At 40.3% G+C, this 24,410-nt stretch overlaps 1 protein-coding gene across 3 annotated transcripts in view; it reads right to left on the bottom strand.

Moving 5' to 3' along the window:
- LOC132392730 (diacylglycerol kinase beta) overlaps window positions 1–23,446 on the bottom strand; it is a 521,872-nt gene extending 498,426 nt beyond the window's left edge. For 2 of the 3 annotated variants that reach the window (XM_059967021.1, XM_059967020.1), the window contains exon 1: window positions 23,193–23,446. The gene's annotated coding sequence lies outside the window, so the exon portion shown is untranslated. Of the gene's footprint in view, window positions 1–13,372; window positions 13,479–23,192 lie in introns of all 3 variants that reach the window. The other variant, XM_059967019.1, reaches the window with a different exon arrangement.
- Between the last annotated feature and the right edge of the window lie 964 nt (window positions 23,447–24,410).

The following is a 24,410-nucleotide window of genomic DNA, read 5'->3' on the forward strand; positions in this document are numbered from 1 at the left end:
TCTCAAAAAAGCTCTGCAGGACTCCGCCTGGCCAATCTCTTGCTAAAGCACAGAACAATTCTACACACTATATACCATGGAGTATACACCTCAAAACATGAAGACAAAGAACAAAATTAGCATATTTAAACAAATCTGCCTCCTAAAATTCAGTAGAAGATCAGTCATAAACATCACCAGGATTCTCATCAGAAAAAATACAGTTCCAAGAAAATCACTTCCTTAGATGATAGCAACCTTCCAGGCAGGTAAATCTCACATTAGTAAAACACAAGAACCATATTACAATAGAAAGAAGCAAGCAGAATCAAGATATATTCAATTGAAATTGGTGTCAGAATCAAAGGCAAACATGAACCAAGTCTGGATAGTGAGCTACTCAATTAAAGCAAATGACAGTAACCAAGCAAACAAAAAGTTAAACTGATAAAAAAAAGGTATGACTATGTTTAATCGTACAAAATAAGGAAAATGAGTTGGAGGCGAAGAGAAGCACATGGGCTGATCAAGGAGAAGACTAAATCCTCTTAAAGACCATCAGTGCTGCCTGTGTGTGGAGCTGCAGGAGATAGGTAAGATTTTTAATGTTTGACAAGAAAAAGCTGGAATAGCATCTTAACATTTCTAATTCAACACCAACACACAAACAGATGAAAGCAACCCCAAAAATGTTAGGCTGTGTAAATATCAATAGTGATGTTACTTTTATCTCCCAACAGTTTTATTGTTGAATTGGAAATGTGATTACCAAATATACTCCAAATCCCACTTGCTTAATTTTGTCGAATCAGCTCATGTTGCATTTTTCCAAATATCTCTGGAAGGGCAAATACAGCACATCCACAAGTCCTCCTTTCCCTATTACAGGGCAGGTTTATGGGGTGGTTTGCTCCTTCTGTAAACACAGCTTCTGGATGGTCACAAAGCATGGACTCGAGGATCTAGAAACCATTTCCAGTCCCCAGTTTGGGGAATGCAGACCACAACCACATAAAATCAATGGGGCTGTTATGTGCATTTACTCCCCAACGCATTTGAATGGTTTTCTGTTCTTCTGTTAATCCCATCTGATGAAGTCAGGCCTTGAAAACATGAACAGATTCCGCCCAATGGAGTTAACTGAACTGTAACAGGGATGTTGTCCTGAGAGAGGACACTGACTTTAGATAGTCACAGAGTGAGTGAGTGTATAATACAACCTGTTTTGGATCTTGTTGATTAGAACTGAGGATGTGATTGTGTTCAACGCTGAGCAGTATCAATAAAAAGCAGTTTGATGCAGATATTGCTATTTTCTAGGTGGTTCAAGGCTGACTGCAGCAGCAGTGAGATTGTAACCATTGCAACCCATTGTGATGACAGGATGTTGGGACTAGCTGCCCATAACTCTCCAAGCCCCTCTTCTCCAAATTCCTCATAAATGCTGCAGTGCTACCTGCAGTGACCATTTCCTCCAAGTACTCACTAGCCAGTGTAAAGAGGTTGCCTCGGTCTCTAATCGTTCCCTTATCTGTACCCTCTTCTTTCGACTCCCCAACTCTGGGGAAAAGGCTACAACAGTCCACTCATTCATATGCTTTCATGATTTTATGAATTTTAAGAGGTCACCTCTCATTCTCCTATACTCCAAGGAATAAAGATTCAGCATAGCCAACTTTGCCTATAACTTAGGCCATCTAGTACAGGCAGCATCCTCAAAGCTCTTCTGCACCCTCTCCAGCTTGAAGATATTTTTCCTAATCAAAGGATGACCAAAACTGTACACAATACTCCAAGAGCAGTCTCACCAACTTACATAACTGCAACATAATCTCCCTTCTACTAAACATTTTGCATTAACTGAAGGCCAGCATATGAACACATTTTCCACCACCCTGTCTACTTGTACGCCTACTTTCAGCAAACACTTGCACTCCCAGATCCCTCTTTTCCACAATACTCATTAGTGCCCTGCCATTCACTGTATAGGTCCTATCCTGGTTTGAATATTCAAAATGCATCGTCACACTTATCTAAATTGAAATGCATTTGTAATTCATCAGCCAATCTTCCTAACTGATCAAAATCTCTGCAATTCATTCTGACCTGTGCTTATCAACAAAACCCCTAATTTAGTATCAACAGCAAACTTGCTCATTGTGCCACATGCATTCATATTCAAATCACTTACACATACTGTAAAATGAATACCAAGTCTCAACACTGACCCCTGGGGCACCCTACTAATCACAGGCATCCAGTCAGATAATTGCTCCCTGCTTCCTACCACTGAGGCAGTTCTGAATCCATCTCATTAGCTCTTCCCATGTAACCCAATTTTCCAATCAGCTTGCCATGTGGGACCCTATCAAGGGCCTTATTCAAGTCCATGTAGACAACATCAACCGTCCAACCTTCATCTCCCTTTACTCACCTCAATTAATTAGACATGACCCCCCCAAAACCATGCTGAATATTACGATCATGTCTCCACCATCCAAGTGATACTAGGCCTTGTTCTTCAGCTTTCTCTCCAGTAACTTCTCTACACATGAAGTCAGGCTCACTGGCCTATAATTTCCTAACCTGCCCTAGTTATCCTTCTAGAAGAATGGAACAACATTAGCCACCTTCCAGCCTTCTGGAACTTCTACCATAACAAAGCAAATATGGTTGATTGGTCCATCAGCTAACCGGGGCAGCCAATTAAGAATTTGAACAAACTCTTAAAGAACATGAAATAACTGAGAAAATAGCCACGATTTTCTTTTGTTTATTTGGGGCACTGACACTTAATTGGGACAGGAGACTGTTGCCAAAAGGTTCTAACTAGCATCAGTCAAGTGAACTTGTGTGGTGTTAGACACTATACTGTGCTTAGACCGAAAAGCTTTTAAATAGTGTCATTCATGTGTGTTGTGTTCAAAAAGCATTGAATTTTGTCTCAGATTGTTGATGAGAAAGAAGCAGCAAGACCATTTTGAACTGATTTGCTTATTGCAATTTAAAATATTCAGGCTCGAGATGCCAGAAACGGCAGGGAGTGAAAATGAAACAATTTCACTACTTCAAGAAAAATTAAGATATTGATTACCATCTTGAATGTTACAATGAAAATGAAGATTTAGAGAAGGGGTTCCCCACCTGGGGTCCATTGGAGTCCTTGCTTAATGGTATTGGTCCACAGCATAAAAAAGGTTGGGAGCCCCTGATTAGAGCATGCAATCATCAAAAATATTGTATGAAAACAATCCATTGGCATCTGTGCTACTTTTGTTCATTTACAGTCAATCAAAAGAAAACTGGCAGAGCAATGGCTGTCCATTGTATCTGGTGATGAGAGTGAAACCTGTGTGGGGCAGTTTTTAAAGTGGCAAAGCATTGCACTGGGACAGTTCCACTCTCTCATCGTCACAAGTTTGGGCCAGGTAATACAAGTAGTCATCACAAACTGGGGACTTCCCAGTTTGCGATGACTACTTACAGTGGATAACTACAACTTCTTCTGTTCCCCATCATGCTTTCGCTCTCCTTGAAGCATTGCAGAACTTCTTGGCCATTGATCTCATTAGGCTAGTCTGTTGAAGCTTACTTCACATGCTTGGACAGCCATGTCCCTATTTTACCAGGGTAAAAGGCCTGTCGGCTACCCTCACCTGGTTTAGCCTGCCTGTTGAAGCGGTATACCAGGGTGCAGCCTAAGTTGCATGCGATCAGCTACTTGGAACCACAGATGAGAGCCAAGTGTCCTGTGGGGACCAAAGGTGAGTGAGCTGCCCCAGAATGGACACAACCTCTTCACCAGAGGTGCTATTGCTCCCTGGAAAACCATACACAGCAGTGTACACTGGAGGAATTCTTCTGCCAATAACTAATGGGAATTAATACAGATTTATCGTACTGTAGTAGTTTTGGTAGTGTTATAATTTATTCTGGATTTCACTTAAATACATAATTTATTATTCAGTTAAAAGGTAGCTTATCTTTTTCACGAAGCTTTGACTAATTTGAGGCAGGTGCTTAACTGGGTCAAGATGTACTGGTCCCGATTTGTTCCAACTAACTGGAATCAATTGTACCTCTGTAGGGGTCTCTGCAATTTCTTTCCTGACCCCCCATAAAGTCTGGCGTGTACTTGGTCTAGCCCTGTGGATTTGTCACCTTAAGGGTGCAAATACCTCCTACCTACAGTATGCATAAGACCTATAGTATGCATAAGACCCAAGACCTCACTACTTTGGTGACCATGGCATTCTGCTTAGTAAACACAGAGGAGAAATAGACATTAAAAATCTAAGCCATCTCCAGCAGCTCCATACATAGGCAGCCCTGATGGTTTTTAAAAAGGACCTAGTCACTCCCTAACCACCCTGTCAATGCTACTCTTAAAAGCCACGAGATTATCTTTTATCTCACCTGCCAAATTCATCTCATAACCGGATTTTACCCTCCTGATTTCCCTCTTAAGCCCGCTCTCAAACTTTTTATATTCAATGAGGAACTCATTTATAGCCAGCTGCTTCCTTCTTTTTCCTGATCAGAGCCTTGATGTGTCTCGTCAGTCAGGGTTCCCTGAAGTTAGCATGTCTACCTTAAGAGGAACATGCTGACCCTGGACTGTTGATACAACTCTTTGAAAAGCCTCCCAAACTTGCCATCTGTTCCTTCGCCTTTAAATAGTCACCCAGTCAACCCTAACTAGATTATTCCCAATGCCCTCAAAGCTGGCCCAGCTCCAGTTGGGGATTTTAACCTGCGTACCTATTGTATCTTTCTCCATAACTATTTTAAAACTAATAGAATTGCTTCACTTATTCTCCCAGTAAATTTGGAGGATTTCTCAGAAACAGTCCGAATGATATTTTCAAAATCCCTTGAGATGCCGGCTACAGGCAGCTCAGGTCTCAGAAGCAACAGTAGGGAGCACTGCACCCAGCAAACATACTTGTGATTTTTTTTCTCAATCTACCAAGAGCCACGCCGAAACATTGACAGCAATGGTGAACTGCACCATCTGACAGAAACCAACATTTTCCCACGCTGTTCTGCTAACTTTTAAAAAAAAACAAGGAACTTAAACAGGGGAGTTACATGTGCTACCTTGCATCTGGTGAGAACTATTTTAGAATCACAGTTCAGGAAGATGACAACCAGTGCAACCATCATCTCTGTAACTACTATTTTCAAAGCCTCAGGATGTAGGTAATCAGATTCTGAGATTTATCACCTCAAATGTCCAGCAATTTCACCAATGAATTTAAGAGTAGGTACAGGAGGGAGACAAATTCTGGTTGAATGGCGACAATAGCAACATCCTCCCATTCTACGTCAGCAAAGCCAAAGAGCTGATTATTGACTATAGGAGGAAGAAACTAAAAAGTCCAATGGCCAGTCTTCAACAGAGATACAGAGGGTCAGCAGCTCCTTATCCATTGCTGTTTTATCAGAGGACCTGTTCTGGGACTAGCATGTAAATGCCATCACAAAGAAGGCATGACAGTGCCTTTACTTTCTTCGAAGTTTGCATGGATTCAGCAAGTCACCAAAAACTTTCACAAGCTTCACACAGTGAAGTTTACCTTAATTGGAGCCCACTTAGTCTCAGGCAAACCCCTCCGCACCATTGAGCAAGTTTACATGGAGTACTGACAGACAAACATACTTTATTGATACTGAGGGAAATTGGGTTTCGTTACAGCCGCACCAACCAAGAATAGTGAAGAAATATAGCACTATAAAACCATAAATAATTAAATAATAAGTTAATCATGCCCAGTGGAAATAAGTCCAGGACCAGCCTATTGGCTCAGGGTGTCTGACACTCCGAGGGAGGAGTTGTAAAGTTCGATGGCCACAGGTAGGAATGAATTCCTATGACGCTCAGAGTTACATCTTGGTGGAATGAGTCTCTGGCGGAATGTACTCCAGTGCCTAACCAGTATATTATGGAGTGGATGGGAGTCATTGTCCAAGATGGCATGCAACTTGGACAGCATCCCCTTTTCAGACACCACCATCAGAGAGTTCAGTTCCACCCCCACAACATCACTGGCCTTACGAATGAGTTTGTTGATTCTGTTGGTGTCTGCTACCCTCAGCCTGCTGCCCCAGCACACAACAGCAAACATGATAGCACTGGCCTCCACAGCCTTGTAGAACATCCTCAGCATCGTCCAGCAGATGTTAAAGGACCTCAGTCTCCTCAGGAAGTAGAGACTGCTCTGGCCCTTCTTGTAGACAGCCTCTGTGTTCTTTGACCAGTCCAGAAAGTAGAAACTAGAAAATAGCAACCATCATCGAGGACCCCCGGCCATCCAGGCCATGCTCTCTTCTCTCTGTTGCCATTCTGCAGGAGGTTAAAAAAAAACACTACATCCCAGACCACCAGGCTCAGGGTCAGTTATTTCCTTCCAAACATCAGGCTCTTGAACTGGCATGGATAACTTCACTCACAACTTTCAACTGATTTTACAAGCAACAGACACAATTTCAAGGCCTCTTTACAACTCATGTTCTCAGTATTTTTAATTTGCACAATTTGTCTTTTTTGAACATTGGTTGTTTATGTATTTTTTTTGTAAATTCTGTTATATTTATTTCCCATTAAATGCCTGCAAGTAAACGACTCTCAAGGTAGCATATGGTAACATATACATACCCTGATGATAAAATTTACTTTGACTTTGAGTTAACCTTTCCCCTTCTCTAATGCGCAGTTCCATTTACACACCATCTTCTTCAACTCACCTCTAATCCAAAGCCAATAAATCCACATTCACTGCAAAGGATGAAAAACATCCACCTTTTCCCCTCAGAAATTATTACAGTTAACTCTGCCTTCGGTGTCCAATGTTGCAAGAAAACTACTCCAGTGGACCCAAATCACTCCTAACATTCTTCATTGGTGAAGCCTATAAAGCTCCCCTGAATGCCAACTTTGATCACCAGTATAATTGGTTGTCTTGCCTCAGCTCATTTCCTATGCAAGCTTCACCATACTTGTTATCACCAAACTCAACTACACCTACAGTCTTCTGCTGACTTCCCACTTTGCACCTTCTAAACCAGCTCATCCAAATATGTGCTCTCCATATACTAAAATGGATTAAATATAGTTTATCATCCAAAATATTTACCAACCAAAATCTTTTGCAACACCTTTAATTCAAAATGATCCTACAGGCATTGAAACGACTCCATAGACTTAAGCTTCCTAACCACAGTAAACATCTCTAGTCCAATAACCATTTAGAGCTCAGCAATGCTCCAATCCAGTCTCTTGTGTCGTCTTAATTTTCTTCATCTCTCGATGTATAACTATTTGCCTGGGGGCATGGTGTTTGACAAATATACTCTGGCCAAAACTCCAAATTCCCTCTTTATTCCTCACCCTCTGCCCCAAACATTCCCTCTCTGCTATTGTGAGTCTTACAATTGGAATTGCTTAGATTTGTCAAAGTTAATACATCTTTTGTCTCAATGTCAAAAATTCTCTGATAAGTATTCCTGGAAAATATTATAAATGGAATTACTGTAGATTTGAGGACTATCTGCTAAAAAAAAACAGCAAAGCAGAGAGCAAGCAAGTACAGGTTGAGTACTTATCCAAAACGCTTGGGGCTGGAAGTGTTTTTGAGTTTTTCAGATTTTGAAATATATAATGAAATAGTTTGGGATCACCATCCTTTCCGACTCTGAATTTGTGCGCTAGTGGTAAACAATCTTTGTCTTACAGTTGTTCATCACACACATGTACTTAGCAGTAAAAATTATATACCATTAATATAATGCATTCAGGGTTTTAAAAGAGCAGCATGGCAGCATCTGGAGAATACCTGAATCAGCTATTGAACAATAAACAACTGCAGGCTTTCAATCTGTGCCTATAATGCCATGTTTTGATTTAAAAGGTTACAGTACACTGTACTTGTATTTTACTTTTTTTTAAAAAAAGGTTTTATGTAAGATATAAAAACAATCAGCAGTGTAGACTTCTTCTGGTGTTATATTTTCATTAGCAACACCTTAAAAACTGAATGCCATTATGCAAGGAATAAAAACGAATCAACATCATAGTCTTGTTCTGCTGCTAGAATTTCGTGGTCAGCAGACACTTAAATTTAATGCTATGCCTTTTCTTTTTTTTAAATTTTTTAATTGAATTTTCAAACGGGTTACAAAATAGAAGGGAAAAAAATAAATATATATCAACCCTCCCCACCCTCCCCTTAACCCCTCCCCCCTAACATATCCCTATATACACAAGAGAAAAAAAAAGAAAGAAAGAGTGCCTGGATATCGGAAGATCCCCCCATGCTCCACATATATATTTCTTTCCCCAGATGACCGATAATTTTATCTTTATATTTAATCCTATCTTTTGTAAATAAGCACACCAAATTTTCAGAAATATATCATATTTCTTAAATTATAAGTAATTTTTTCAAGTGGAATGCAGCTGAAAATTTCATTCTTCCAACAATCTATACTCAAGTATAAATCCGATTTCCAAGTAACTGCAATAGCCTTTTTGGCTACTGCCAATGCAATTTTTATGAACTCTTTCTGATATTTGTTCAATTTGGGTTTTGGTTTTATCCCTTTAATATCACCTAGTAAGAATAATATTGGATTGTGTGGAAGCTGTGTTCCAACAACTTGCTCCAGTAAAACTCTTAAATTTGTCCAAAAAGGTTGAATTTTAAAACAAGACCGAGTGTAAAAAAAGTATCAATTCTTGATTACATCCAAAACACTGATCAGATAAATTTGAGTATAATCTATTTTATTTTTTGTGGTGTAATATATAATTGATGTTAGAAGTTATATTGTACACTATGCCTTTTCTTAAATTTCTGTAACCAGCTTACTGAATATTCACAATTACCTTCAATTTTGAGTTTGTCAAGATAGATCTTTGCTTGTTTCATGATCAGCATACTGTTAAGCGGCACACAGTGCCTTGAAAATGTACTCAGTCTCCGAATTTTTCTTCACATGAGTAATACAATTGATAATTTTTGATTAACTGAGAATTTTTATTTCTGAATCATATGCTCCTCCCCCCTAACGGTAGAGCCCCATAAATGGAAAAACCAAAAAGTGAAAAGCTGAAATGTCAGCAGTTCAAAAGTATTCATCACCCTTTGCTGAACACTTAGTTGAACCACCTCTTGCAGCTACTACAGCCAGTAGTCTTTTGGGACAAGTCTCTATTGGCTTTGCACAATGTGATTTGCCATTCCTCCTTGCAAAATTGCTCAAGTTGTGCCGTTAGTTGGGGAGCAGTGGTGGACAGCAATCTTGGTCTTGCAGAAGATGTCCAATCAGTTTAAGATCATGATCACTCCATGGCTGCTCTGGCAATGTGTTTTTTGTTTTAAGCAGTGTTCTTCTATTTTTCCATTAGCTTCTGTCATGACATACGAGAACTTCTCAGACCTGTCTGTGGTGTGCAGACTTTCACATTGCCTAGGAACATTCCCAGCATCTTGGGAAATTTTCCATTTATGTCACATCAGCACAAAAAATTGGATAAGTAGTTTTGAGATTTTGGATAAGGGATACTCAATCTGCATAATTGGTTGATTATATCACTGACAGAAATCTTTACAATGTATTTGGAAATCAATAACATGGAAATCTTAAAACAAATCTTTCTGTAATATGAGAGATTTGCATGAAGTTATTTCCATGTATTTTCAGATGCCCTGTCCATCTTAACAATATATTTAGAAAACTTTGACTCAGTCTGGGACTTGTGCCCATCAGAATCAGATTTAATACCACCGGCATATATCGTGAAATTTGTTGTTTTGCAGCAGCAGTACAATAGAATACATAATAGAAAAAAACTAAATTAAAGTATATATATTAAACAGTTAATTAAATAGTGCAAAAATACAAATAAAAAAGTACTGAGGTAATGTTCACGGGTCCAATGTCCATTCAGAAATCGATGGTGGAGGGGAAGAGCCATTCTTAAATCATTGACTGTGTGCCTTCAGGCTTCTGTACCTCCTCCTTGATGGTAGCAATGCGAATAAGGTTTGGCCTGGGTGATGATCATCCTTGATGATGGAGACCATCTTTCTGAGGCATTGCTCCTTGAAGATGGCCTGGATATAATGGAGGCTAGAGCCCATGATGTAGCTGACTGAGCTTAAAACTCCCTGCAGTCAATTTTGACCTTGGGCAGTAGCCACCCCACCACACACCAGACAGTGATGCAGGCAGTTAGAATGCACCCCATGGTATATCGGTAGACATTTGCAAGTGTCTTTGGTAACATACCAAATCTCCCAATGAAATACACCCACTGTTGTGCCTTCTTTGTAGCTACATCAATATGTCAGGCCCAGGGTAGATCCTCAGAGATACTGACACCCAGGAACTTGAAATTGCTCACTCTTTCCACTTCAAGCTCAAATCTTATTTCAAATTTTAAACACTGTCATGCATTATAAATATGGTCTACTTAGTACTGGAGGGAAAAAAAGTTAAAAGATTGATAGAAATAACTTGTTTCAATTCTGGAATACAGCAAAGTTTCACTGTAATAAAACCATTAGGACTTAAAATAATTAAATGATTTAAAAAAAAAATAGCTGTTCAGCCGAACAGTTACTCCCTCAACTACATCTCTTCTATTTCTCGCACATCTGCTCTTACCCCATCCTCCCACCCCCCTACCAAGGATAGGATTCCTCTTGTCCTCACAGACCACCCCACCAGCCTCATGCGGACAATCCTCCGAAACTTCCACCACCACTGAGCACATCTCCCCCTCCTCCTGCTCCCCCACTTTCTGCAGGGATCGCACCTACCCGACTCTCTTGTCCATTCATCCTCCCCCACTGATCTCACTCCTGGCACTTATCCTTGCAAGTGGAACAAGCACCGCACCTGTCTCTACATCATCTCCCTCACTACCATTCAGGGCCCCAAACAGTCCTTCCAGGTGAGGCGACACTTCACCTGAGAGTCTTTTGGGGTCATAAATTGTGTTTGGTGCTCCCGGTGTGGACTCCTGGCATAGAGTGGGAGACCATTTCACCAAGCACCTATGCTCCGTCTGCCAGAAGAAGCGGGATCTTCCGAGTAGCCACTCATTTTAATTCACTTCACATTCCGATATGTCAATCCATGGTCTCCACTACTATTGCAATAAGGCCACACTTAGGTTGGAGGAACAACATCTTATATTCTGCCTGGATAGCCCCCAACATGATGGCATGAACATTGATTTCTCAAACTTCCGGCAATGGCCCACTTCACCCCCACCCTCTCCTTCACCAGTCCCATTTTCCTTCTTCACCTCATTTCCTTGCCTGCCCAATCGCCTCCCTCTGGTGCTCCTATCCCCTTTTCTTTCTTCCATAGTCTTTTATCCTCACTCAGACTCCCCCTTCTCCAGCCCTGTATCTCTTTCACCAATCAACTTCCCAGCTATTTACCTCATTCCTCCCCCTCCTGGTTCATCTCTCATTTTATGTTTCTCTCACCCCTCCCCCACCTTTTAAATCTACTCCTCATCTTTTTTCCTCCAGTCCTGCCAAAGGTCTCGGCCAAAAATGGCAACTGTTTTTTCCCCATAGATGCTGCCTGGCCTGCTGAGTTCCTCCATCATTTTATGTGTGTTGCTTGGATTTCCAGCATCTGCAGAATGTCTCTTGTTTCAGCCAAGCAGTTTTTCAGATTGCATACTGCCAGGTGAAAAAGCGCAAACTCGTTAAAACTATTAGAAAATATTATTTATATTCCCTATCAGAACCACTGAAGGAATTGTATAGCAATTTTCACAGCTATGATTGGCCACAAAAGTCACACTACGTATGCAGATACAATTTGTAAAGTGACATTAAAGCATGTGACATTGCACTCACTCCAAACACACATATTATCTAATATTTGACTATTAAATGACCTTGGTTTCAAATTTGGTGTCAATTTGTTAACAAATTATACAAATTAACTTCTATAGCGTCTTATTTTACAATTTTGTACACATCATTAAAGCACCTTGACCTTAACGTGGCCATTTGACAATTTTGTATATCAGGAGTTGTTAACTAGAGCTTTCGTATTTTTTTCAGTAGCTCTTGAAAAACCTTCATGTTGTCTACCATAAAATGCATATCACAGAAAATACCACTGTTTCCAAAATATGATTTTATGGACCAGTAGTACACATCAGTCCTCCTTGCTTTATACTTGAGAACTGATCAGAGGAGGGTTAAAAGAAAGGTAGGTTTGCATAGTTCCATTGTAAAAATACACCAGTGCTTAATATTAGCAAAGAGTTATGTGAAATAATCAACCAACTGGAGAATATTCCACGTAATAAAAAAAATCTTCAGCTAATGTATAATTAAACCTATAAATTAAATCTAATATTGCATTGAATTCTTATTGATAATTCATTTCTTCATTTAGAACCAGCAACTATAATCCCAAGGCTAGAATTATTTTTACACACAATTTTACAGAGGATCAAACAGTAACTTTAAAATTAGTACACAGTGTCGAAGTGAGGGGAGAGAAATGGAAAGGGACTGCATTTATAGGAATATGAAGTTTAAAATTCCAGTTATGATTCATGCTCCTTTATGAATATTGGTGATAAAAGAAACTACCGATTTGAAACACTGCTTGTAATGGTTGTATTTTCAGATTTTTTAAAAAATGTGATATTAACTACAGCGAACCTTCAGATTCATGCTGGAAAAACAAGTGTTTTAGGAAGGACCTGGTGGAGCATGTAAGGGCCAATCACACAAACTCCCCTGCATGCTAATAAGGCCACAGAACTGTCAAACACAACTCTCTTGACATGAATTCACAGAAAGCCTTGGTATTCTAGTTCAATTAGCCTAATAAAACATCATTTGGCCAGAACAAGCTCTGATATTGGTAGTTCTGTAGGGAACTGCTACCCATCTGGCCTACAAGGTTAGATTTAGATGTTGAATAAGTACTTCCATTTTCTAAAAAAATATTCTGAATATTTAAATCCTAACAATTAAAAGCAGAAAACACAGCCACAAGAGATTTTGCAGATGCTGGAAATCTAGAGTAACACACAAAATGCTAGAGGAATTCAGCGGGTGAGGTAGCATCTATGGAGAGGAATAAACAGTCAACATTTTAGGCCAAGACCCTTTATCAGGACTGGAAAGGAAAGAGGAAGAAGCCAGAATAAGATGTGAGGCGGGGAAGGAGTATGGCAGATACTGGGTGAGCACGTGCTCAGAGTCAGAGAGCAGCAGAGATCACAGAAAGGAAACAATGAGAGAGGGCTTTACCATTGAAAAGAAAAGTTAAGCTAACAATGTAGTTAGGCCCCTAGGTCAGGCCAAATGGCTGAGCCAAGTGCAACATGGTTACCACTCACAGTCCTCTGCACCTCATGCAAGGGGCAGACAATGAAGGCTTCCAGTGCAAGGGTACTGGTGGGAACGTGCGGCACGGGCAGTGTCTGGCATATTCCAGACAAATATCTTCAGGAAAAAAAGGAAAGTAAAACAGTGATTGGGAAAAACAGTTTAAAGGAGAAAGTTGAGGCTCAATTGTCATGTATGTATGTTGTGCAAAACCACTTAAAATGTGGGCCTTCATAACACCTCAAAAGTCTAAATCTGACCAAACTCAAAACTAAACTACATGGCATTCGATACATCATTCTCAGACTGCGAGTGAACGAAGGATTTTCATTAAAACTGGCTCCAATGTTAATTAGTGTAGAAATTTAGATTTGGGTACTGTTGCATTTTATAGGTACATATTATTATAACAAAATAAGGGCATAATTTCCTACAGAATACAAGTACTTATTTTGGAATCTCTCCCTTCCTTCATCAGTTCTGCTAAAACATGACTCATTGCTTTAAAAAAAAACACACACACAATATCGAATCACTCTTTCTTGATGCGGCTATGCTATCTCTCACCCTGGTCCACTCTCCACCCAACCTCCACAACTTGTGGGTATTTTTAGGCCTTGAAAACTCAGGAGTAACAAGTTAAAATTTCATGCTCTACCTCATCTTTGCTTTTGAAGCATGATAATAACAACCTGAAAAGGGTGACTTTTACGTCAGCTCTCTAATAGTAACTCACAAAAATGCTGGAGGAACTCAGTAAGCCAGGCAGCATCTATAGAAAAGTGTACAGTCAACATTTCTGGCCAAGACCCTTTCCAGTCCTGATGAAGGGTTTTAGCCTAAAATGTCGACTGTATTCTTCTCCATAGATGCTACCTGGCTTGCTGAGTTCCTCCAGCACTTTTTGAGTGTGTTGCTTGGATTTCCAGCATCTGCAGATTTTCTCTTGTTTCTAATAGTAACTGATATTTTTGCACACAGGCCAAAATGTGTTAATTGGAAAGCCATCTATACATGGATAGCGCAGTGGTGCAGTTAGTAGTGCTGTTGCCTCACAGCATCAGATACCTGGGTTCAATCCTGGCCTCAGCCGTCTATGTGGAGTGGACACATTCTCCCTGTGACTGTGCTGATTTTCTCTGGGTGCTCCAGTTTCCTCCCACAAATGGACCAGTTGGTTGGTTAATTGGCCACTGTGGGTAAACATAAGTGTCAAAATACTCTTTGAAGAGCAAGACAGTTGCTCTGATTTGTTCAATATTTATCTCCAAAACCAGATCAACTACTGCTTTTACAATATACTGTCCAAGTTTTAAAACAATCTAGCGGCCAAGCTCACTGCAGAAGCAAGCATCTTTTCTCAATTGCTACTTGTACCCTGTAAAATTCTCCAAAAATATAAAAATGCTTAGTGACTGAAATGCACTCCTGTTCTCTATGTGAAAAGTTTGACTCCAACTTGCAATGTATCTGTCCTTTACTTATCTTGAACTATATTTGTCCAGTTATCTCCATAGTTGTGAAACAGATTTTAGGTGCACTTTAATAACACTGTGGCATTACAGCTCAAAACTAAAAAAATGCAAACAAGAACCAAAATTCAAGATTGTGTATGACTAGACAACCTATTGGTACAATAGTTGGGAAAAGTCAAAAACCCAGTTTTTTCTTTGCTATCTTAACTGCACCATTTGTAAAAAAAAAACTTACGTAAAACAATGAGACAAAGGTATATCCAAATTGGGTCACAAAGACCTGCCAGGAAGATTGCCCAAGGTTAGAACATTGAGCCCATTTCAAAAATAGCATGATACTACAAAAGGGAAAATAAAGAGCTTGGTCATTTTAAAGCACAAATTAAAATGACCCAGCCATCATCTTCACTGTGATTTTGTCTCCAAATGAAGCTTGTGTTTCAAAATTGCATTGCTGACTCTTCAAAAAAAAAACTGTGTGGCAATCATTTTCTATGTTAGGAACCTATTTCACTTTACATCGTACAAGAAAATCAACAGCACAGGCAGACTATGCCCAACTTGTGAATTTAAAATGATTATATATCCATGTTAAAAATTCAGCTTATGAAGTCCAGCTGATGGTAGTTATTCAGTTTGGACTGAATGCCAAGAATGTAGTGGCAAAGTAAATTACTTTGCGGCTACACCTAACCAGGCTTAATGTCTCTCAAACTCCTCTGATAAAATTTCACTGAGGAAGTTCTCAGACATTAAATGAATGCAATTGAAAGTACACAGAAGAACAAATTATCACTAAGAAAGTTATTTTATTTGCCACAAAGTATTATAAATTTATTCATCATTCAGGAAAGGACTCCATTGTGCACTGGTCTGGTGAAAATAAAACATAACATTGTATGTATATTTCAAGGACTCACATTAACATTATTTTCAAATATCTGTATAGGCGTACATAGATAGACATTATTTCAGAAGTAACTTAATTTTCTTTTCCATAAAATGAAAACAGATTTGCAGAAATCCTGGCATTTAGCCTTGTAAGTACAAGGAGATCAAGCAGAAGTAAGATTCTACTGCCTATTACCCAACTGTGCTATTGCTGGACTTGGTCCTGTATGAATTCCCCAGCATGTCAGCCAAGGAATTTGACCATAAAACCTACACTAGATTAAACCTGGCAAGGGATCCAGTCACTTACGCATTGGAACGGCAGCAAGAATAGTAAAAACAAGTTACAGTTCTAATTCCCAACATTTGCATTAGTATTTTAGTCATTTAAATTGATTAAAAAATTACTTTTGAAATTACTTTAAGAATGTTAATTATTTAAACAATTAATATTTTTGAATGCCAAGAGCATTCAAAAACTTTTTTAAAAAAACCAATTGTCAGCTTTGATGGCAGAGCTCATGGCTTTGACTTTCTGGGTATCAAATGATCCTCTCAGCAGTTTCATGGACAGACCATGTTCTGGTCCATCAGTTACATTGTACAAGGTCACGCCAGTCCTTGCACCCGGTCTGCCATTTGACAAGATAATATGATTGGATCTGAAGCAGGTTTTTAGGATTCTGTGGGATTCAACACATGGCATCGTCAGCACACTTTCACCCAACTAAACATGCCAGTTGCAAAAAGATTAGAACCCTGAGCTTCCTGTTGCCTGTTACTTTTATTCTATGGCCCACCCCACCAATCTATCTGCATCTTCCTGCACCATTAAACAATGCAAGCATGAGGAACACCACTTCAGTACGTTTTGTTTGAAGTTGCCTCTTGGGCCCCCCTTAAATCTTTCCCCTCTCACCCTAATCTTTTACCCTGGGGAAAAGACTATAGCCATCCACCTCGTCAATGCCTCTCATGAAGTTAAATATCTTTATAAAGTCAGTAAGTGAACACAGGTGGATGGGAAAGCTGAAGCAATGATCATGAGTTCCATTTTGCCTCATCAGTCAGATGTTTACAGAGGCCGATGTCTAGTTTGGAGGTTCTCTGCTTGGACACCGTGAACCTTAAAATCCTAATGCTTTTGGACCAGACACAAGAAACAGGGTAGACATGTGCTCCAGTGGTTGAGAAGAGTGTAGTGGGGCCAACAGATCCTGACTTGTCACCAGTAACTCCATCTTCTTTCTGGGACCACTACTCTCTACCACACTCAGTATTGCATTCTTCATTTTCCAGTAATTCATTTTCTATCTGTGCTAGAACTGGCCATTTCTGTTGCAAATCATCCAACTATGACATTGGCTTCATTGTTCTCTCCCATTTGGTACAGCCTGAACATAAATCACTGTCTTGCTATTAGCATACATATACAGTCAAAACATAGTTACCCAGTAGTTGTCAATTGAGCCTTCAACCTAATCTCAGGTTCCCCTTTGTTCTATCCACCAGCTCCTCTGCAGTTTAAGATAACCTTTTATACTCTCTTTCCCAGGTTAGACAGACACATCAACCTGAAATTTTAACTATTTCTCTTTCCACAGAAACTGTCTGATCTGAACAGTGTTTTCAGCATTTTCTGTTGATCAGTTCAGATTTCTAGCATCAGAAAAGGTTTTCATTTTTACTTGCATGCAATCTGTTCACAGAATTTGCTTGAACAAACTGATCAGAGATGACTCACAACAAACATAATCAATTTTCCCAGAAGACTGGAGGAGGAAGAAACCGCAGCAACTTCTTCCACTAAAAGCAGGGTAGTTTATCCCAAAGATATAGTCAGTGGAAAATAACCTACATCGTGGATTAATTCAAGCTCAGTTGTTCGTGGGCATCAAGATTGATTCAATAATTTCAATAATTTTAATTAAAAAGGCTGCTGCAGTTTTGAAATTGTCATGTCAAACGTGCTATTAGATATCATGCTTTATTCACTTTTTTTGAAATCTTAAAGAATGATCACAAAGTGAACACTAAGAATCAAAAGTGTCAAAGGGAATAATATATTACAATTTAAAAAGTAAAATGGAAACTAAAAAATAAACTCATTTGTAACCCCAAACATGCCATAATTTAGATCATACCACAAATTAATTTAAAAAGCAGCAAGTATACAGTGGCATGCAAAAGTTTGGGCACCCTGGTCAAAATTTCTGTTACTGTGAATAGCTAAGTAAAAGATTACCTGATTTCCAAAAGGCATAAAGTTAAAGATGACACATTTAACATTAAGATTATTTTTCTATTTCTATCTTTTACAGTTTCAAAATAACAAAAAAGGAAAAGAACCTGAAGCAAAAGTTTGGGCATCCTACATGGTCATTACTTAGTAACTCCCCCTTTGACAAGTATCACAGCTTGTAAACGCCTCCTGTAGCCAGCTAAGAGTCTTTCAATTCTTGTTTGGAGGATTTTCACCCATTCTTCCTTGCAATGGGCTTCTAGCTCTGTGAGACTCTTGGGCCATCTTGCATGCACTATTCTTTTGAGGTCTATCCACAGAATTTCAATGATGTTTAGGTCAGGGGACTGAGGGTCATGACAAAACCTTCAGCTTGCACCTCTTGAGGTAGCCCATTGTGGATTTTGAGGTGTGTTTAGGATCATTATCCTGTGTGTGTCCTCTTTTCATCTTTAGAGCTTTTTTTTTAAAAAAAAACAGACGGTGTGATGTTTGCTTCCAGAATTTGCTGGTATTTCATGGAATTCATTCTTCCCTCTACCATTGAAATGCTCCCCGTGCCACTGGCTGCAACACAAGCCCAAAGCATGACCCATCCACCTACTTAACAGTTGGAGACGTGTTTTCCTTCATGAAATTCTGCACCCTTTTTTCTCCAAACATACCTTTGCTCATTGCAGCCAAAAAGTTCTATTTTAACTTCATCAGTCCACAGGACTTGTTTCCAAAATGCATCAGGCGTGTTTAGATTTTCCTTTGCAAACTACTGATGTTGAATTTTGTGGTGAGGATGCGGGAAAGATTTTCTTCTGATGACTCTTCCATGAAGGTCATATTTATGCAGGTGTCGCTGCACAGTAGAACAGTGCACCATCACTCCAGAGTCTGCTAAATCTTCCTGAAGGTCTTTTAGAGTCAAACAGGGGTTTTGATTTGCCTTTCTAGCAATCCTACAAGCAGTTCTCTCGGAAAGTTTTCTTGGTCTTCCAGACCTCAACTTGACATCCACCATTCCTGTTAACTGCAATTTCTTAATTTCATTATGAACTGAGGAAATGGCTACCTGAAAATGCTTTGCTATCTTCTTATAGCCTTCTCCGGATTTGTGGGCATCATTTATTTTAATTTTCAGAGTGCTCGCAGCTGCTTAGAGGAGCCCAAGGCTGCTGATTGTTGGGACAAGGTTTGAGGAGTCAGGGTATTTATAAAGCTTTGAAATCTGCATCACCTGGCCTTTCTCAATGATGACTGTGAACAAGCCATAGCCCTAACAAGCTTAATCAGGTCAGAGACCTTGGTAAAATTTATCTGGTAGCTCAAATCTCTTGGAGTGCCCAAACTTTTGCATGGTGCTCCTTTCCTTTTTTCACTAAAATTGTACAAAACAAAAATAATACACTACTCTTGCTTAAAACATTGAAAAGAATGTTTCATCTTTAACTTTATGACTGTTGGAGATCAGTTCATCTTCTACTCACTTAACTATTCACAGTAACAGAAATCTTGACCGGGGTGCCAAAACTTTTGCATGCCACTGTATTTAATTGTTTCTTTCCTAACTAAGTTGTATGGATTTGTTCACTAAGGATCACCTCATATTTAGACCATTTTACGTTTCTCACACAAGGTTGATCTCCAACAATGATGTGACAAGCAATCATAGAACATTACCAATTCACTCAGTCACAGTACTGAATACCAAGGCCAGTGGTTCTGCTCACAACTTCAAGGTGAAGTACTCATTTCAGCTTTTACCAATAAGGTGGTAAAGAACCTGAAGATCAACTCGTTCCTTGTGTGCACAAGTAAAAGGCAAACAAGTGCCACCTAGGCCACCAATGCCCATCAGTACTCCACTGAGCAGCAGTGCTCATCACCGTGGAATGGTAAAGGAAACATTAAAAGTGTAGATTGTAAAAATGTAAAAGTAATCAAGTTGTATTATATGGGCCTGGTTGGCTATTCGCAGGAAATCAAAAATATGTTCGTATACTCGCAAATACATTTACAAAAGCATATCTTTAGTTCCTTAAAATATACAAAACGTTCCAAGATATTTCACAGGAGTACTAAAAAATAAAATCTAATATGGAAATTTATCTATAAATTAATCCCTAGTGGCAGGACGTTCCTTCATTGCACCAGTGAGTCCATAAAGCATTTGTGCAGAAACTGGAGCTTTAAGTATACAGAGGCATAAAGAATAGTTCATGTCAGCTCCTAATAACATTTGTCTGGATCAAGTTGAAAAAAATGACATGCCCCATTTCCTCCCCTACAGATTTTGCATTTTGTTTTAAAATCCCAATCAAAACCTTTACACATCTGATGAGATAAGATGTCATAAACTTAATAAATGAACTCAAAGTCTTTTGTTTTAAATCACTGGAGAGTGATGGGGGAGGAGCAACCATGGTATTAGGGTTAATGTATGCTAGTATTTAGATTTTCTATCAGTCTTAGTGACTTGTGGTACAAGTTAAGTAAGAAGGAATGCACGGAGAATGAGAGATTGTAATAAAATAAATATTTCCATTTCATTCACTGACAAAAATAACCAGATATTTAAAAATCAAAGCAAATAATAAACTACAAATTTTCTATAAAGTTATTTCAAGAGATTAAAAAACTGGATTTCTTATGTCCCTTTTCATACAAGCTGAGTGACAAGGTTGAGAGTTTTAACACAAATGCACAAGATTGTTCAGATGCTTGAAAACTAGAGGTTCACACTCAAAAATTGCTGGAGGAACTCAGCAGGTTAGGCAGCATCTATGGAGATAAATAAACAGATGACTTTTCAGGTCAAGACCCTATAATCTGGTCCTTCCCTCCTGTCCTGGTTTTGATACAGCATGGCTCCATTAGGTATCGGGAGCACTTGCCTGAATGCCAAGCCAACGATAGCTTTCATAGTCTTATATTCAGTGGGTGAATCAGCAGAAACGGATGTCTCCTAGGTGTGAAATACACACAGCCATGCAAAGTGAGTAAAATATTAGACTTTAAGATCTCAATTTTGATACATGGCTACATACTCCACCAGTAATTCATGCATACAAGCTCGCAATTTGGTTCAAATCTCTTCATTTCCACATGAGACAAATAAATACAAAGCAATGTCAAAAAATATTAATGTAAATCACAAGATCAAAACAGTCCCAGTAACATAAGGCCACTAGCTAATGAAAGTACTCAACTGACAGTTTAAATGCTAGTGGCACAAAAGCTATTAAAGAAAAAGGTCATGCTTCCCATAAATTAGATAGGCAACCACAATGTTATTTCCTTTTATTCTATTTTTATAAACAATGTTCCGAGCTTGCTCAATACTTTGAAATTAATAACTTGGAAAGGAGCTTTTTTAAGTAAAATATTGTAGAAAATTCCATTTTGCAGCATATATAGTAGGCCAGGGTAGGAAAAGGACTATTGATAAACAGTGAACATGCTAGTATAAGTGATGAATTTGACAGTAGCTGGATTTAACATAGCGAATGTGACCTGGGAATTGCAGAATATGAATAACTGGAAAGAGACATTTCATCATCTGACCAGCATAAGGTTTCTATTATGAATCTTAATTTACAAAAACATATTAGTTCCACAAACAAAGTGCAAAACAAACCTTGGTAAACTATCACAGACTACACTTAATCATTCTCTTAGGGTAATTCTTAAAATACCACAGCCAAATTAGTGTGTGATATTTATCAATAAAAGGATACTGTGACATTATGATTATTAATCTTCATAGTACTTTTTCCCACTGAATACTACAAGAGGCCACTGTTAATCAAAAGCCAATAATGACATCACCAGAAATTACTGATGTTAGACAAGTAGCAGCTCATTAATTCTAATTTAGACAAGTTGCACCCAATAGAACAGGCTTGAGTACGTTAGGGAAATTAATTAGGAGTTGCGTTTTTAAAATTGGAACCGCGGGTACACAAACTCTACAAATGCAGTTTGTATGTTAAACACAGGCGGGGGAAATAGTCAACAAATTCGTTAAACATCGGCAACCCTACCTGGAAGAGGCCGCACAGGCATCTCTAACCTCAAACTGGCTTGTTCTGTGTTGCAACTGAATTTGAAACAGTTTCGGCAACCTTAAAACTCAAGTTTCAGTTCTAACAATTCTAGCGGAAACAACTCCTCGCTGATCTGCTGAACATCGTCAGCCGAGCGTCGGTGCTGAACTCAAGGCGCGGGGAGTCAGGAGAAGCCCACGGCGTCTAACCTCAGCACGGTTGGGACATCATCATCACACATCTCTACGCCCATTGCCCCATTTACTCGGCTATTTAAGAAGAAAACTGGACCACAGAAAGGCAAACGGGCTTACTGCAACCATCTGCCTCTGGCTTCCAAATAAAATAACCGTAATAATAGTAACTTTGGATCATGTTCGGATTACACACAATTTGCCTACTTGCTCCGAGCACGCAACGCTCAGGGTTTCCGCATCTTTGCGCTGAGCCGGTTTATTATTTTTAAAAAAGAGAAATAGAAAATGTCATAAAAGCGGGGCGAGGAGGAAGCAGTGAAGGTGCGGGTGTATGGGCACAGTGCAGGACAGGGGAGACGGGGCATTGGGCTGGGCGCGAGCGCACCCCGCGGGGAGACGGGGCATTGGGCTGGGCGCGAGCGCACCCCGCGGGGAGACGGGGCATCGGGCTGGGCGCGAGCGCACCCCGCGGGGAGACGGGGCATCGGGCTGGGCGCGAGCGCACCCCGCGGGGAGACGGGGCATCGGGCTGGGCGCGAGCGCACCCCGCGGGGAGACGGGGCATCGGGCTGGGCGCGAGCGCACCCCGCGGGGAGACGGGGCATCGGGCTGGGCGCGAGCGCACCCCGCGGGGAGACGGGGCATCGGGCTGGGCGCGAGCGCACCCCGCGGGGAGATGGGGCATCGGGCTGGGCGCGAGCGCACCCCGCGGGGGACGGGGCATCGGGCTGGGCGCGAGCGCACCCCGCGGGGAGATGGGGCATCGGGCTGGGCGCGAGCGCACCCCGCGGGGGACGGGGCACCGAGCCGGGCGCCGAGAGCCGGCTGCTCCTCCCGCCACCGCTTCCCCACAGGCCCAGGGACAGGGACAACTCGTCCACTCTCGGTCACTTCCACGGCCGCCACACTGAACGAACAAGCCACAACGTAAAGTCTCAATGACAAAAAAAAGAGCATTTACAACCTCCACCCCCCCTCATCCCACTCACCTCTCACCGGGCTCCACTTGCTGCTCCTCACTCTGCAATAAGCCGCGAGTTCATTGAGCTCCTTTTATTTCACGTGTATGTGCATGCATGAAAGCAAAAAAAAACAAGTCAGGACCGACTGCCAGAGAACTGCCCTTTTGCCGAGGGTTCAGTGGAAAATTATGTTCTTATACTTTGTTTTATTTTTTTAATTGCCCCACGAGTCTCCTTTGCTCGTCTGTTGGGCAGGAGCACATCACTGGCTGCGCGTGAGCGCGCTGGATCCTCGGCTACTGAGGCTTGTGTTCATGTTCCTCATCGACGGACCGACCCCGCCGCTATTGCGCGTGCCCGCGAGCCTAGAAGTTCCAGGAAAGGGACACACTGCGCCCAGAGAGGGATGAAAAATAAGAATGCTGCAGATGTTGCAAATATGAAATACATGCTGGATATACCTGTGTTTTTTAATTTTAAAATTTCAGATTTCCGGCATCTGTAATTTTTTTCATATTTTCTTTTGTAATCTGAAAAGGTTGTTTCCAGTCGGATCTCAGCTCTCCCGAAAGTCTGTATCGAGAAGCTTGCTTTTCTTTAGCAGATTATACCGTGCCGTAAGGTGTCAAATTCTTTACAGCCACTGAAGTTCAGTTGACATTGACCGTTGGACATAGGACAGGGGCAGTCAAATTGTACACTGCAGAAAATCTGATTTATTTTGTCTGTAAATCGAGAAATCAATAATCCAGAGAATGTCCCTTTTTCTTTTTGGAAGTAATCATGTGATCTAGCGCACAGGACAGATGGGCATTCCCTGTAATATCCCGTGTAATGTAGGAAAACGCACGGCAAGATCCCGCAATCTATTTTGAACTAACATTGGATATGTAAGTGAGGCATCGAACTCATAATCCCCAATTTGATGTAATTTATATGAATGTGGATTTTGTTTGTAAGGGAATCCTTCGCCTCACGTCATCAGCTTTCTTTTCGGCAGTAATTCTCTCATCTATTTAAAGACATTTGTTACTACCGTCTTCACTTTTGCTGAAAATCGTTTACTGCCAGAAAGAGCAGTTCACAGGGACAAGACACAGAATCATTTTCAGAGATTCGCCTTTTCCCTGATTACAACAAAGAATCAAGCACACAGCATTTGATAATTATTAGCGTTTATCTCATGCCGCGGGCAATAGTCCACAAAGGCACAAGGTATCATTGTATTCTCCAAGCTTTCAATGA

This window comes from Hypanus sabinus, chromosome 4, assembly GCF_030144855.1.
Source record: "Hypanus sabinus isolate sHypSab1 chromosome 4, sHypSab1.hap1, whole genome shotgun sequence".
Classification (NCBI taxonomy): domain Eukaryota; kingdom Metazoa; phylum Chordata; class Chondrichthyes; order Myliobatiformes; family Dasyatidae; genus Hypanus; species Hypanus sabinus.